The following is a 13,341-nucleotide window of genomic DNA, read 5'->3' as shown; positions in this document are numbered from 1 at the left end:
CTCTGCTCAGATCTAAATCTCCCGTTCTGGTGTGTGTGCACCCCTGCACATAATTAAAGGTTAAAGAAATGTCGTGTGGGTTTTTTTATATATATATATATAAAAAGCAAGAGTACATGCAATTCTTCCGAAAGCTTGCTTATTCCTCTTGGCACATTGTGTTTTAATTTTGATCTCTGGAAAATATCAGGAACAAGCAGAAAACTTCCCACCCCCACCCACTATCCTTGCTCCTCAGGAAAAAAAAAATTGTATTGAAATAATACAAACATCTTGGAGCAAACCTCTTTTGAAAGTAAGAAACTGGCTTAGCCCTCCCATCAAGCCTGAAGTCACACAGTTTGTCCGCCAAGAGAGTGGGAGTTGGCACCGCTCCCTGTAATCGTCAACCGCAGGAGGCCTGAGGGATGGATGGAAGTTGTTTCCTCTGGTCAGATGTTGCTGGTGGACCCCCGCCCCCAGGATGTGAATTCATCACGAGGGCTGTGGGGTGGGTCTGGTACGATGGTCTGGATACATGTGTGCAAGCACACCCATTTGCTCTCTAGCATCACTAGCTTTAGGACTTGAACTCCTGCTCTGGAAAATATATAGGCCGAACTGAATTCTCATGATGCTCCTGTCCCGGCTTCTTGCAAGAGCTCACAGCAGCACCCTGAGGTCACAGGGGGGAACTGAAGCCATGGGTCAAACACTGTTGTTCTTCAAGCTTGTCAGCGTTGGCACTGCTTTTAGGTGAAGACAAGCACAGATACGTTATAAAATAGAATACAACACTTGCCAGCATTTTATTTATTATTAATTCATTCATATTACATCTCAACTGTTATCCCATCCTTTGTATCCTCCCATTCCTCCCTCCCTCCCGCTTACCCCCTATTCCCCTCCCCTATGACTGTGACTCCGGCAGAGGTGGAGGACCTCCTCCCCCTATATATGCTCATAGGGTATCAAGTCTCTTCTTGGTAGCCTGCTATCCTTCCTCTGAGTGCCACCAGGCGTCCCCATCAAGGGGACGTGGTCAAATATGGTGCACCCAAGTTTGTATAAAAGTCAGTCCCCACGCTAGTATTTTTTTTTTTTTAACACACAGGACCTTATAGAAATATCCTGCCTGCAGTGGGATGTTGTAAGCCACACCCACATCGACCCTAGGAAATACAAGCTCTCTTCTCCGCTTCTAGATGATCATAGTGAAAAGATTTGAAAAAAAAAAATACTACTGTGTTCCCCTCATCCCTCTGGATGAAGGGGAAAACACAAACGGACTTCTATGGGCCACTGCCAGCCATCGTGCCAATGAAGAAACAGGAGGTCCTTGCTTCTATCTCCAGCATAAAGACTGGGAGACTGGAGTAACTGAGCACAAGCCTCCCCAGCATGGAGACACGATAGATGTATTTGCATTGCTCCTCGGCTCCCTTTGCACCTGTTTCGATTTGGCCCATTAGCTAGGAAGTGGGAAAACAATAACCGAATCTCTGCCCTTGGATCCAGCACCATTCACTACAGCAGTATGTGGAGGTGACCCAGCTCCTCCCTTGTGTCTTTCTTTTCTCTGTGTCTTCTCCAGAAGCATGGCTCGGTGGATGGAGCATCCCAGTGACCTGGGGCAGCTGGGTGCCTGGGCCTCAGACTGCCCTGCTGTTCTCTGGACCAGCTGCAAAGCGGCTGTTTGAGGCCCACCAGGGATGACTGGCTGGAGTGCTTCCTGGGCACTGAGTTGGTATCTGTTGCCGATATGCACAGCTGATGTCCTTGAGACCGATGTGGCTCAGCGAAGCCAGGGCCTAGCCCTCCCTGCACCCTGGGCCTCCCCGAGGCTGTCATTGGGGCTGCCAGTGCTGAGTTCAGCCATCTGCTATGGAGTCTCTAGCCCTGAAGGCCTCGACTCTACCTGGTTCTTGCTGTTGGGCACCTCATCTCCCACGGTAGCCCCTTGGAGACTCAGCAACCCCCAACAGGCATGTCCTGAATAACTCTGGGATGCCCTCAGCCTCCACCCTGTGTAATGGTGCTGTTCCCAAGCAAAGAGACTTGGTCCCCACACCCAGATGAGAAGCAGCGAAGACCCCAGTCCCAGACAGTCCACAATTTGATCCAATTAGTCTTTCAGGGGGGCTGAATCCTAACAGAGAAAGCTGGGAACTTAACCCTTCTCATCCTCTTTCCTGCCTCTGGTCTCCAAATTCACCAGCTCAGAAAACTTCAATCTTTTGAGCAAAACTTTAAATGGAAGAATTAACTTTATGCTCTGATGAATAAGCTGGCTCAGACAAGCCTTCCTTCCCTGTGGTCAAAAGCCTATAGAGGGGTCTTTCCATTCTGCACCTTTGACTGTGTTTCTTAGGGAAAGATATCAGATGTCAAGTAACAGAAAAGTCGAACTGCACCAATTTAGCTGGATATGCCTGGAATTCCAGCACGTGGGAGGTGGAGGCAGAAGGATCAGGAGTTCAAGGCCAGCCTGTATAATAAAGTTCAAGGCCAAATACACAAGACTCTACCATGAAAAAAAACCCCACCAACTTAATACTTGTAAAAATAGCATCTCTTACAGACCTATTTATACAGTAGAACATGAAGATAGTAACCCAATGCTTGTTACTGTTTCCCGGTGCCTCATCATCTTTAGTTTCCCCCTGCATCTAACCTTTCTTTCTCTGTAGACCTACATCACCTCAAGATTGAGGTATTTATATATCAGTAGATTTTCACTTTTTCACTTGTGAATAAAAATAATAATCTTTGAACAAATGGGAGAATGTGTGGTAAGTTTATGCAACAGAATATAATTAGGGTATAAAAGAGCACAGTTGGAACTAGAGGTCATTCTGTTAAGTGAAATAAGCCAGGCATAGAAAGACAAGAACGGGGGCTGGAGAGATGGCTCAGTGGTTAAGAGCACTGACTGCTCTTCCAGAGGTCCTGAGTTCAATTCCCAGCAACCACATGGTGGCTCACAACCATCTATAATGTGATCTGATGCCTTCCTCTGGCTGCAGGTGTACATGCAGGCAGAGCACTGTATACATAATAATAAATAAATAAATAAATAAATTTTTTAAAGAAAGAAAGAAGAGCGACATGAGTTCACTCAGGGCTAGACTCTTAAAAAGTTGTTCTTGCTGGTGGGAATGAAAATTCGTACAACCACTTTGGAAAGGATTCTGGTACTTTCTCAGAAAATTGGGAACAGCTCTGCCTCAAGACCCACCTATACCACTTCTGGGCATATACCCAAAAGATGCTCCACCAGACAACAAGGACACTTGCTTAACTGTGTTCCTAGTGCCTTTATTTGTAATAGCTAGAATCTCTAGAAACAACCTAGATGGCCCTCAACTGAAGAATGGACAAGGAAACTGTGGTACATCTACACAATGGAATACTATGCAGCTATTAAAAAGTGAGGACGTCGTGAAAATTTCAGCCAAATGCATGGAACTAAAAAAAAAAAAATCATCTTGCGTGAGATAACCCAGACCCAGAAAGACACACGTGATTGTATTCACTTAAGCGATATTAGCCATACAATACAGGAAAACCACACAACAATCCACAGACCTAAAGAAGCTAAATAACAAGGAGGACCCTAGGGAGGATGCTTAATTCTCATTAAGAGGGGCAAATAGAACAGACACCGGAAGTGCTTGAAGACAGGGAACAGGACAGAAGCTTATCATGGAGGTCCTCGGAAAGACTCCACCCAGCAGGGGATCAAAACAGAAACTGAGACTCACAGGCAAACTGTGGGCAGAGCACAAGGTGACTTAGGGAAGAGTCGGGGGATAGAAGGACCTGAAGGTGACAGGAGCTCCGTAAGGAGGACAACAGAGCCAACAAATCTGGACCGAGGAGGCCTTAGGGAGACTGATGCCACCCAACAAGGACCATGCACATGGAGAGGACCTAGGCCCCCAGCTCAGATGTAGCCGATAGGCAGCTCAGTCTCAATGTAGATCTCCTAGTAAGGGGAGCAGGGGCTGTCTCTGCCATGGACTGTGTTGCCTGCTCTTCAATCACTGCTCCCTGGCAAGGCAGCCATGCCAACCCACAGAGGAAGAGGATACTGGCAGTCCTGATAAGACTTGATAGGCTGGGATCAGTTTGTAGGGGAGGAGAACTAGGGGAGGGCAGGGGGGGGGAGGGCATGGGGGGGGAGGGCATGGGGGGGAGGCTGGGAGGAGATGAGGGAGAGGGCTAGGACCAGGATGTAAAGTGAATAAATTTTTAAAAATCAATTTAATTTTAAAAATGTGGTTCTTATAACAGTTGGGAGACAACCGTGTGACCTAGAAACTGGGGAGATGGGGAAAGCTCTCATTAGGTAGGAATACAAAGTTCTGGTGTTTGGTTGTACAATCGGTGAGTGTATTAACAATAAAAGGGCTTTAATGGCTTTACTATAAAGAAATAATGCTAATTTGAGGGGATGCTTATGTTTATCCCTTTTAAAACACAGCACAATATATACATCAAAAACATAAAACATAACATGGTCAGAACTACACAGCACTTATGGGTACTAATTAAAAATTTTAAATCACTGTCAACTTTCGGGAAAACCAACAACAACAATAACAACAAAAATCATTTCTTCTTCTACTTATGTGGCAGGACAGCTCTCAAGGTGGGGGATTTTGATCTCAGGAAAAAAAAAAAAAAGAATGGTTCTCTCTCCTAACACCATACCTTCATTTGAAATCCCAAGAAGTTGCTCTATGAGTGGCCTGTGGCCTGATGACCGAAACCCACTCCAAGCACTGTCCCTGAGGTGGAAATGCCTCCAGCTGCACAGGTGAAAGTCTAGGAGCCCAACAGTAAGCTGTTTGACCCTGTATAGCTCACATGCATCTAAGGCTCATCGTGGGGTGTTTTGAAGGTCTTAGTGCTTTGGAGGATGAAGGGGTCAAAGTGGGCCTCTTTCAGTGAACTTGCAGAGCCAAAGGCCAGAGGCTCATCCTAATCATGGTGGACCACAAATTGTTGAAACTCCCTCTCTTCTCTCAGCTATGCGAGGGGTGACCTTGCATCTGGAGTTGACCCTCACTGTACAGACAAGGATGGGCCTTCATTTACTGCCCAAATTTGGGGCTGGAGAGATGGTTCAACCGCTGAAAGCACCTGGTGCTCTTTCAGGGGACCTGAGTTCAAGTCTCAGCACCTACATGTGGTTCATAGCCACCCATAACTCTGGTTTCAGGGGACCGGATACCCTTGTCTGACCTCTGAAGGCACCAGTCATATGTGTACAATAAAATGGATAAATACTTTCTTAAAGAAGAGAAAAGTAAAGGTGGCAGGGGTTATATTCCAGGGTCATAAAACAGTACTCATTGCATTTAGCATCCCGTCAGTAGATGCCAATTAGGCACACAATTGACTTCTCGGCTTTTTGCATTTAATTACTAGTGGTGGATCTTTGTGAGTGTAGTCCTGCTTTCTGGTAGTTGGTACCTGGGTAACAAGGATCACGCAACCTGGTTTGCACAATGGCCCATGATGACTTGATCTGCACAGTATGGAAATGTGTCACGACTCCTGAGCAGGCGGCTTCTACTTTTTGTTGTCATTTTGTCTCCTCCATTGTCTACCCACCTCTGCTTTTTCACATTTCCCAAATATTTATTGCTAGCTTTCTTTGTGGTAGATGATTGTGAAAAACTGGAAGGGCAGCTTGGGCTCCTGAGGACCTTGCAGGTCAAGGGCAGAAGAGGAAGTGAGTTCAGAGAGTGCGACAGATGCAGTGACAAGAAGGCCTTGGCTTCTCCTGGACATCTCTGTTTTCCAGAACGGAGAGAACATGCTTTATAGCCAATAAAATCAAGAAACAAAACTAGAGGGATGTTCTAAAAGCAGAAAACAGATTAGCAAGCCCCAGCACAAACTGACTGTACCCTAGCCAATCCGGGACGACAGCGTGCTGCAGCAGAGTGGGATGTGCGGTTACCGGGGTTTTTTGTTTGTTTGTTTGATTATCTTATCTCATTTTTAATTCTATAAACCTTACTACTTAAACAACTGCAAATAAATAAAAACAACACACACCAAAGTTAACCAGGGCTGATTGCAGGTAACGGACACAGTTGTGTTAACCTGGACTAACTGCAGGTAACAGACACAGTTGTGTTAACCTGGACTAACTGCAGGTAACGGACACAGTTGTGCTAACCTGGACTAACTGCAGGTAATGGACACAGTTGTGACAGAGGATAAAAAGCTAATTGTCTTTCTAGTTCTGATTCTGTTGTGGAGTTTTTGTTTGAATAGTGGGTAAGTGTATGGAATATATTCAATACTGAAGGTGTAAAAAGTAGTACGAAGTTTTACAGTTTCCATTCCAAATGCCATTCTAAGTGTATGGACAGTCACTGAATTGTATAGACCTTGGGTCTGGTTAATTTTGGTGTGTGATTAGGAGAGAAGATGGCTCAAGATTAACTTGGTCTCACACTGCTTATTCTGGGATTTGGCATTTGAGGTTGTCAAGCATGCAGTTCAGAGAGCTCACGAGTTCCCGTGACCCCTGTGCACACAGGTGGGGGGGGGGGACAGGGGGTAGGGGTAGGGGGAGCAGGGGAGTGCTACAGATTCCCAACCCCTTCTGCTCTCCAAGCAGAGATAGGGATCCAGGAGAGAGAGAGAGACAGAGAGACACACAGAGAGAGAGAGAGAGAGAGAGAGAGAGAGAGAGAGAGAGACAGAGAGACAGAGAGACAGAGAGACAGAGAGACAGAGACAGAGACAGAGAGACAGAGAGAGAGATCTAGTTTTTCTCATCCCTCAGCTTTGCTTCCCAGAGGCTCCCAGGCTTTTTCCCATCCTAGTCATTTCCAAGAGCCCTCATGTCTCCAACTTGTCACCCAGAGGGCAGGGCTCTAGCTCACTGCCACATTCCACTGTTTTACATTTCAGACCCGTGATTACTTGCCCACTTTTATTTAATTTTGAACTAAATGACTGTAATCAAGGATCACTCTAATGACACGGCTAACTCCCTCAAGGACCCGCAGAAATTTTTATGTGCACAAAAAAGAAAAGGAGAGGGGGCGGAACCAGAGGTGGGTGCTCCTATCACCTCAGCACTGGAGGCTGCTGCAGGAGGATAGTGTGAATTCAAGGCCAGTCTGGACTTCAGATAAGAGCCACTCTCACAAACAACAAAGCAAGAGGTGGGAAGTAGCTGGTAGGTTCTTAGCGCTTGCTCTAGGGCTCCCTCCCGGGCCTCACATAATCTGAGTTGTAGCTTGTGATTCCAGAACAGGAAAATAGAGGCAGGAGAATTGGAGCCAAGTTCATCTGCAGCTACATGCTGAATGGGAGGCCAACCTGGGCCTACATGACGCTAGACATCAAGAGCCTTAATGCTAGCTTCCTAAAAGAAAAGAACAAAAATAAAATAAAATAAAATAAAATAAAAAACAAACAAAGTAAAATTGGAAGCATTAAGGACATTTTTATTCGTTAATACTTTATGTTTTGTAGTGTGGCACTGGTGTCTATGTCCCTCTTTCAGCGTTCCTCCCACCCCCCCCACCCCCTCACCCCTACCCCCACCCCCACCCCCACCCCACCCCACCCCTGTGATCTTCCTGTTCGTTGTTTGTTGTGGGGTTTTGTTTGTTTTGTTTTTTGCTTTTCAAGATAGGTTTCTCTTCGTAGCTGTCCGAGAACCCGCAGAAACCTGACTGCCTCTGCCTCCTGAGAGCTGGGCTTAAAGGTAAGTGAGGCCACCCTTACCCCCCACCCCCTACCACTGCCCCCCCTAGCCCCCCCTCCACTCAACACCCCCAGCCACCGGATCTTACTCAGCCTGGCCCCAGGGCCTTGTTCAAGCCAGGCAGGCTTGCTACCAACTGAGCCACATCTCCCTACATCAGTGTATATTTCTGGTCTTTTTAGATTGCCTTTGCGATAGAGAATTGAATAGTTAATTCATCCTTTCAAAAACTAAAATATCTTAGAAATGTTTAATGCCATGGGTATGTTGACTTTGTTATATAACCTATTAGGAATTGTGGGGTTAAATAGCATGTGAGGTTCTTTGCACTAACCTGGATTTTCTAAAATAATAATAATAATAATAATAATAATAATAATAATAATAATAATAATAATAGGCAAAGGATAGATAATAAAATACAGACAATGTAGTTTGTATACATTAAGATTATTATTCTTGCTAAGAACTTGAGCTAAACATATAAATCGGGGTGGAGAGCTGATGGAAAAGGCATCCTGACACAGACTGTGTTCCTACTGTAAGCAGATCACTTCAGAGGGAGAGATTTTTGAGCTATTGAAATGCTTGGTCTTAAATCTTTGGACATGGCCATAAAGTCCAGGTGACCCTAATGGATGCAAAATTCCATTCTGGAAATTCCAATTCTGGAAATTCCAATTCTGGAAAGAGCTAAACCTACAAAACTCGCTGCTAACTTCCTTCCAGACCTGACTATCAGGCTGTGGCCATCTACGCTTCTTGCTTCCTCACTTTCCTCTTGGCCCTTAGGTACCATGGATTTGACTTTTCTCTGTTCTCTCATTGGAGCTACTTGATGTTGGGATAACGCAGCCGGGCCAGGCCCCAAATTCAGGCAGCGCACAGACCGCACAGGGCCTCAGACACTCTCTGCCAAGCCCTGTGGATAACGGATGGGCTGTCGGCAGTGTGGCTGACAGGGCCCACACTCCCCCTCCACAGGCTTCTTTCCCAGTGGTCTGGCCAGCTGTCTGGGCAGCAGGAGTAGCTGTTCATCTCCAAGTGAGACCTGTGGGAAAATCCTCACTGGCCCATAATTGATTCCACTCTGCCAGCCCCATCACTGGAAGCTGCAGTGAACCGTGAGGGCAGCAGGCTGGAGAGGGCAGGAGGCTGGGGGCTACTGGGCTGAGAGCAAAGGCCGTTAAGGCTCCCTGCAATTAACACTAATCTCAAAATTGGCCTCTGACAGCAAAGCCTCGCACCTGACAGCTAATTACTTGTGTGAGCCTGATGTGCACTTCTCATGGAAAGGTTATTTATCAAGACTAGGGGTCATCCCTCCCCCAACTTAGGTTAGTTCCCCTTAGCAGAAAACCGAGGGACTGTTCTGGTGGCTTCCTTCCCAGAGGTTTCCGGAAGCTCTCAGCCTTCATATACTAGAGAAGCGCCTATCTAACCTTAGTAAGGCCCAATGCAAGGATGCTGGACCACAGAACCTGTGCTGAGGCCAGAGCCCACCAGAGTGATGGAGATGTGACTCCGATCAGTGCATGGGTAGGAGATCCCACAGTAAAGCCAGCCTGTTCATTATTTGGAGCCATGGAGAGGAGTCGCGCATGCTCATTTTACAAATGGAACTGTGAAAGTGCGCTGCCTTTGGTTATTTGTCAGTCTCTTCACAAAGTTTCATGTAGCTGTTTAGAATGGGGGGTGGGTGGCACATGTGGGTGTATTTCATTAAGAGGGTGGTTTTAGCTGCCTTGACAACAAGAAAAGTGAGCAACTGGGGTGGGAGGGTGGGGGGTCCATAGGGCTTAGGCAATCCTATTTCACACTCCGGTCCACCGACACTTTCTTCTCTACATTTGTTGATTCAGTGTGTGTGTGGGTGCGTGGGTGTGTCCACACATGTATTCATGAATTCACATGCCACAAGAACAGAAGGCAGAGGACAACCTGATGAAGTCAGTTCTCTCTGTCCACCATGTTGGATCCCAGGGATCAGATTTGGGTGATTGGGTTTGGTGGAAGGCACCTTTACCTGCTGAAGGCTCAGTGGCACCACCACCACACACCCCTATTCTGAGCATTTCAGATACAAAAATGTAGGGGTCTTAGGAACTCACATTTTTGGAGAAAGAACTCGATACATAAGAAAGATGCTGTGTGGTGTGCTACTTTTCTTCTTCTTCTTCTTCTTCTTCTTCTTCTTCTTCTTCTTCTTCTTCTTCTTCTTCTTCTTCTTTTTAATTTTTCCTTTTTAACAAGCCAGGTGGTAGTGGTTGCACACGCCTTTAATCCCAGCACTTGGGAGGCAGAGGCAGGCAGATCACTGGGCGTTCGAGGCCAGCCTGGTCTACAAAGTGAATCCAGGACAGCCAATGAGACACAGAGAAACTCTGTCTCGAAAAAACAAAACAAAAAAACAAAACAAAAAAAATTTACTTATGTATAAGTGAGTTTTGTCTGCAAGTATGCCTGCACACCAGAAAATGGCATCAGATTCCATTATAGACAGTTGGGAGCCACCTGGGAGTGCTGGCAATGGAACTCAGGACCTGCGAAGGAGCAGCTAGTGCTCTTAACTGCTGAACCATCTCTCCAGCCCCCTTGTGTGCTACTTTTTATTGGTGATGAAACCCATTACTCACAAGCACACAAATGGAACCCAAGTTTATGTGATGTACTGGATGGATGATGCCAAGCTAAGAGCCAAAGCATAAACAGGAGGCAGGCAGGTGAAGGTGCGACTGTGGTAGTAGAAAGCAGGCAAGATAACGGCAAGGCCATGCATCCAATGCCTGCTGTGGGGAGAGAATTCAGCTAAGCTGAACCCTGGCAGAAACATGTCCTGGACAAGACTGACAAGCAAAGCATGTGACTAATTTTCCAAAGGTCTTATAAGATGTTTTCCATTTTGTGATTTCAATATTTGTTTATTTATTTAACTTGGCCTGAATCTCACTTCCTGTCTCAATGTTCCGTCAGAGACCACACCAAAGCAAACGCTGAGAAACAGCAGGGCACAGCCCTGTCCCTCAGCTGCCTGAGTCCCCTAAGGAATTCCATCTCCCCCCATCACAAGTAAGTGTGGGTTACTTGTGGGTTCTCAAAGGATTAACATATCCAACCTCTGTGCTAGCGGTTAGGAGGTGCTAGAAAATCTGTGAGAGAGGCGGGCACTGGAGGCAGGCCAAGACCATGCGTCCTAAAGAGGAAAGAGACAAGAAACAGTCCATCCTCCCAAAAATAAAAGAGTAGAACTGTGGCAAGTGTTGCGAAAGTAAGACATTTTCCAAAAGTCATCCTTTATATGAATTTTGGAATGATGTATTCATTTTTAATGCCTTTTATTTATCCTTTAACAGTTTCATACATGTGCACAGTGCCTCCTGATAAAGCCCCCCCATCTTCCTTCCCCTCCCACTTCGCACATGAATGATATGTTTAATAATCACAGGAAATATGTGTCATCAAGGCCTTTGCGGTGGCAGAGAGCACCACGGAGGTGAGATAAGAAGTCAAGGCTTGCGAGTTGAGGGCTTGGGGTGTGCATGTCTGGGCTGAGCTCACGCTTTGTGCGGTGAACGCTCTTCTCTCTGCTGAACTGCCCAAGGGGGCCAGAGAGATGGCTCAACAGGTGAGGGCGCCTGCTGCTCTTTCATGGGAGAGGAGTTCAGTTCCCAGCACCTGAAATCATCTGTAACTCTAATTCCAGGGTCTCCAAGGGCAGGGGCACACAGGTGGGGTGTACTCACGTGGACATACATGTCAATGGGACCAATAACATATCTTTCCACAAGGAAACAACGTAAAAGAGGTTATTTTGGGCTCACCGTTTGAGATGCTTCTGGCCCATCGTGGTAAAGGAAGATGGTGGCCGGAGTGTGAGCTGGGATTCCTCACTCTCTCACATTTCACTGGAATGGGAAGCAGAAAGCAGACAAACAGGAAGCAAAATAGAAGGGCGAGTTGTGACTCTCCAGTGACAGAGCCCCCCACCACCACCAAAAAGTATCTACAACCACTCCAAACAGCATCACCATCAAGCACATGATGCCCGGACAGACGTTTCACATACAAACCTGAACAAATGGATAGCACAGTTTCTTTCTTATAATAAGCTATGGAGGGTGACTATCCCCTCCCACCTTTGCAAGTTACTGAGGTGCCAAGGAGCCGAGGGATGGGGAGATAAGCCCAGTAAATAAAGGCACTTATTGTGCCAGCCTGGGGACCTCAGTTCGAGCCCAAGTACCCACAAGATAGAAGAGAACCAATTCCTACAAGCTGTCCCTTGATCTCCATACACGAGTGCACACACACACACATAGTAAAAATTAAAGAGCTAAGTGGTTTTCTTAAGGCCACCCATGTTCAAAAAGAAAAGGAGATTCGAGCCAGCTTCACAGCTTTCTTCCATCACTCCCAGACAAGGAGACCCCATCAGCAGACCAGTGCAGTTCTGTCCTTGGGAAAGCAAGACTGCCTCACACACACAGGCAAAGGACCACATCAGGTGGCCAAAGCAAATCTTGCTAGAACGTTCTGCAGCTCCTATGCCACATTTGTAGGTAATAAATATGATTAGCTTGTATCAGCTCAGGACGGATCCGCCCTCCCGAGTGTGCATCTCCTGAGTCTTAGTAGACACTACAGCACAAATCTAATTTCTACTCCAATCCTTCTACTGTGTCTGTCCCCAAGGGAGACAAATCCATCCAGAAATTTGAAAGGAAACCTTCAAAACCTTTCCAGACTTAGTTTCCAAAGGTTGAGACACTGTTGACAAGGCAGAGAGTGGGGCAGGTAACTGTGTGAACACAGGACATGAGAGGGATAAACCAGAAAGGAGTCAACCTTGGACACAGATGCAAAGGCCTCAGAGGGTGGATCCACCACGCACTGCTGAGTGCAATGGGCCCTGAGTTATTAGTGCCATGGAGCCTGGTTAGTGCTCAGGGAGCATTATGTTTCAGTGGTCCTGGCCAAGTCTCCAGGCACCAGCATAAAACAACAATTTAAAACAACTGATAAGCAGAGAATCGGGTGTCTGGCTCAGACACAAAACCGAAAGGGGGAAAAAAAAGCAACTTTACACCCTGTATCATGCCCAACAGTGCCCTGTTCTGAAAGTTTCTCAGAACACCAATCTCACAGCTCCACTGAGTGACCCCTGAGTTGGGGGGGGGGGCTCATGTCAAGGTGATGTCAGCAGCAGCTTCTGGAAAGAGCAGGTGCTACGACCTCCATCTCTAACAGGTCATTAACTTTGGCTTCCTAATCACCCACTTGAAGGGCAGACAGAACAGTAACCAGAGTGGCCAGGCCAAGGCCTACACTTGGCCTCCCGCTCTGGTCTGGAGGCTGTCTCCCCATGCAGGCTTTTTTTAGGCACTCAAATGGAAACAGTTAGATAGTCTCTTGGCCCCGAGGGGGGGGAGTGGTCTCCATCCCACAGTTCCTGGGGTCTGTTTAACATGAAGCCAAGACTGACACATTCAGTCCACTCCAGTTTTACTTTCTTTTGTTTACGAATAGGGACTCACTCACTCTATAGCTAAGGCCTGGGACTCACTATGTAGCCCAGATCGGCCTCAGACTCACAGCACCCAGGTGACGGGATTACAATG

The 13,341-nt window shown here is 46.7% G+C and overlaps 1 long non-coding RNA gene across 1 annotated transcript in view; it reads right to left on the bottom strand.

Annotated features, from left to right (window-relative positions):
- Positions 1-218: 218 nt before the first annotated feature.
- Positions 219-13,341, bottom strand: part of LOC311596754 — a 34,812-nt gene continuing 21,689 nt past the window's right edge. The window contains exons 2-3 of the long non-coding RNA XR_014778963.1: positions 11,545-11,628; positions 219-728 (exon numbers count right to left, since the gene is read on the bottom strand). This is a non-coding gene — a long non-coding RNA (uncharacterized lncRNA). The remainder of the gene's footprint in view (positions 729-11,544; positions 11,629-13,341) is intronic.

This window comes from Acomys minous (assembly GCF_964271855.1).
Source record: "Acomys minous genome assembly, chromosome: 1".
In the NCBI taxonomy this organism is placed as follows: domain Eukaryota; kingdom Metazoa; phylum Chordata; class Mammalia; order Rodentia; family Muridae; genus Acomys; species Acomys minous.
Note: the sequence above shows the minus strand (reverse complement) of the source record. Positions and strands in the feature narration are given on the sequence as shown.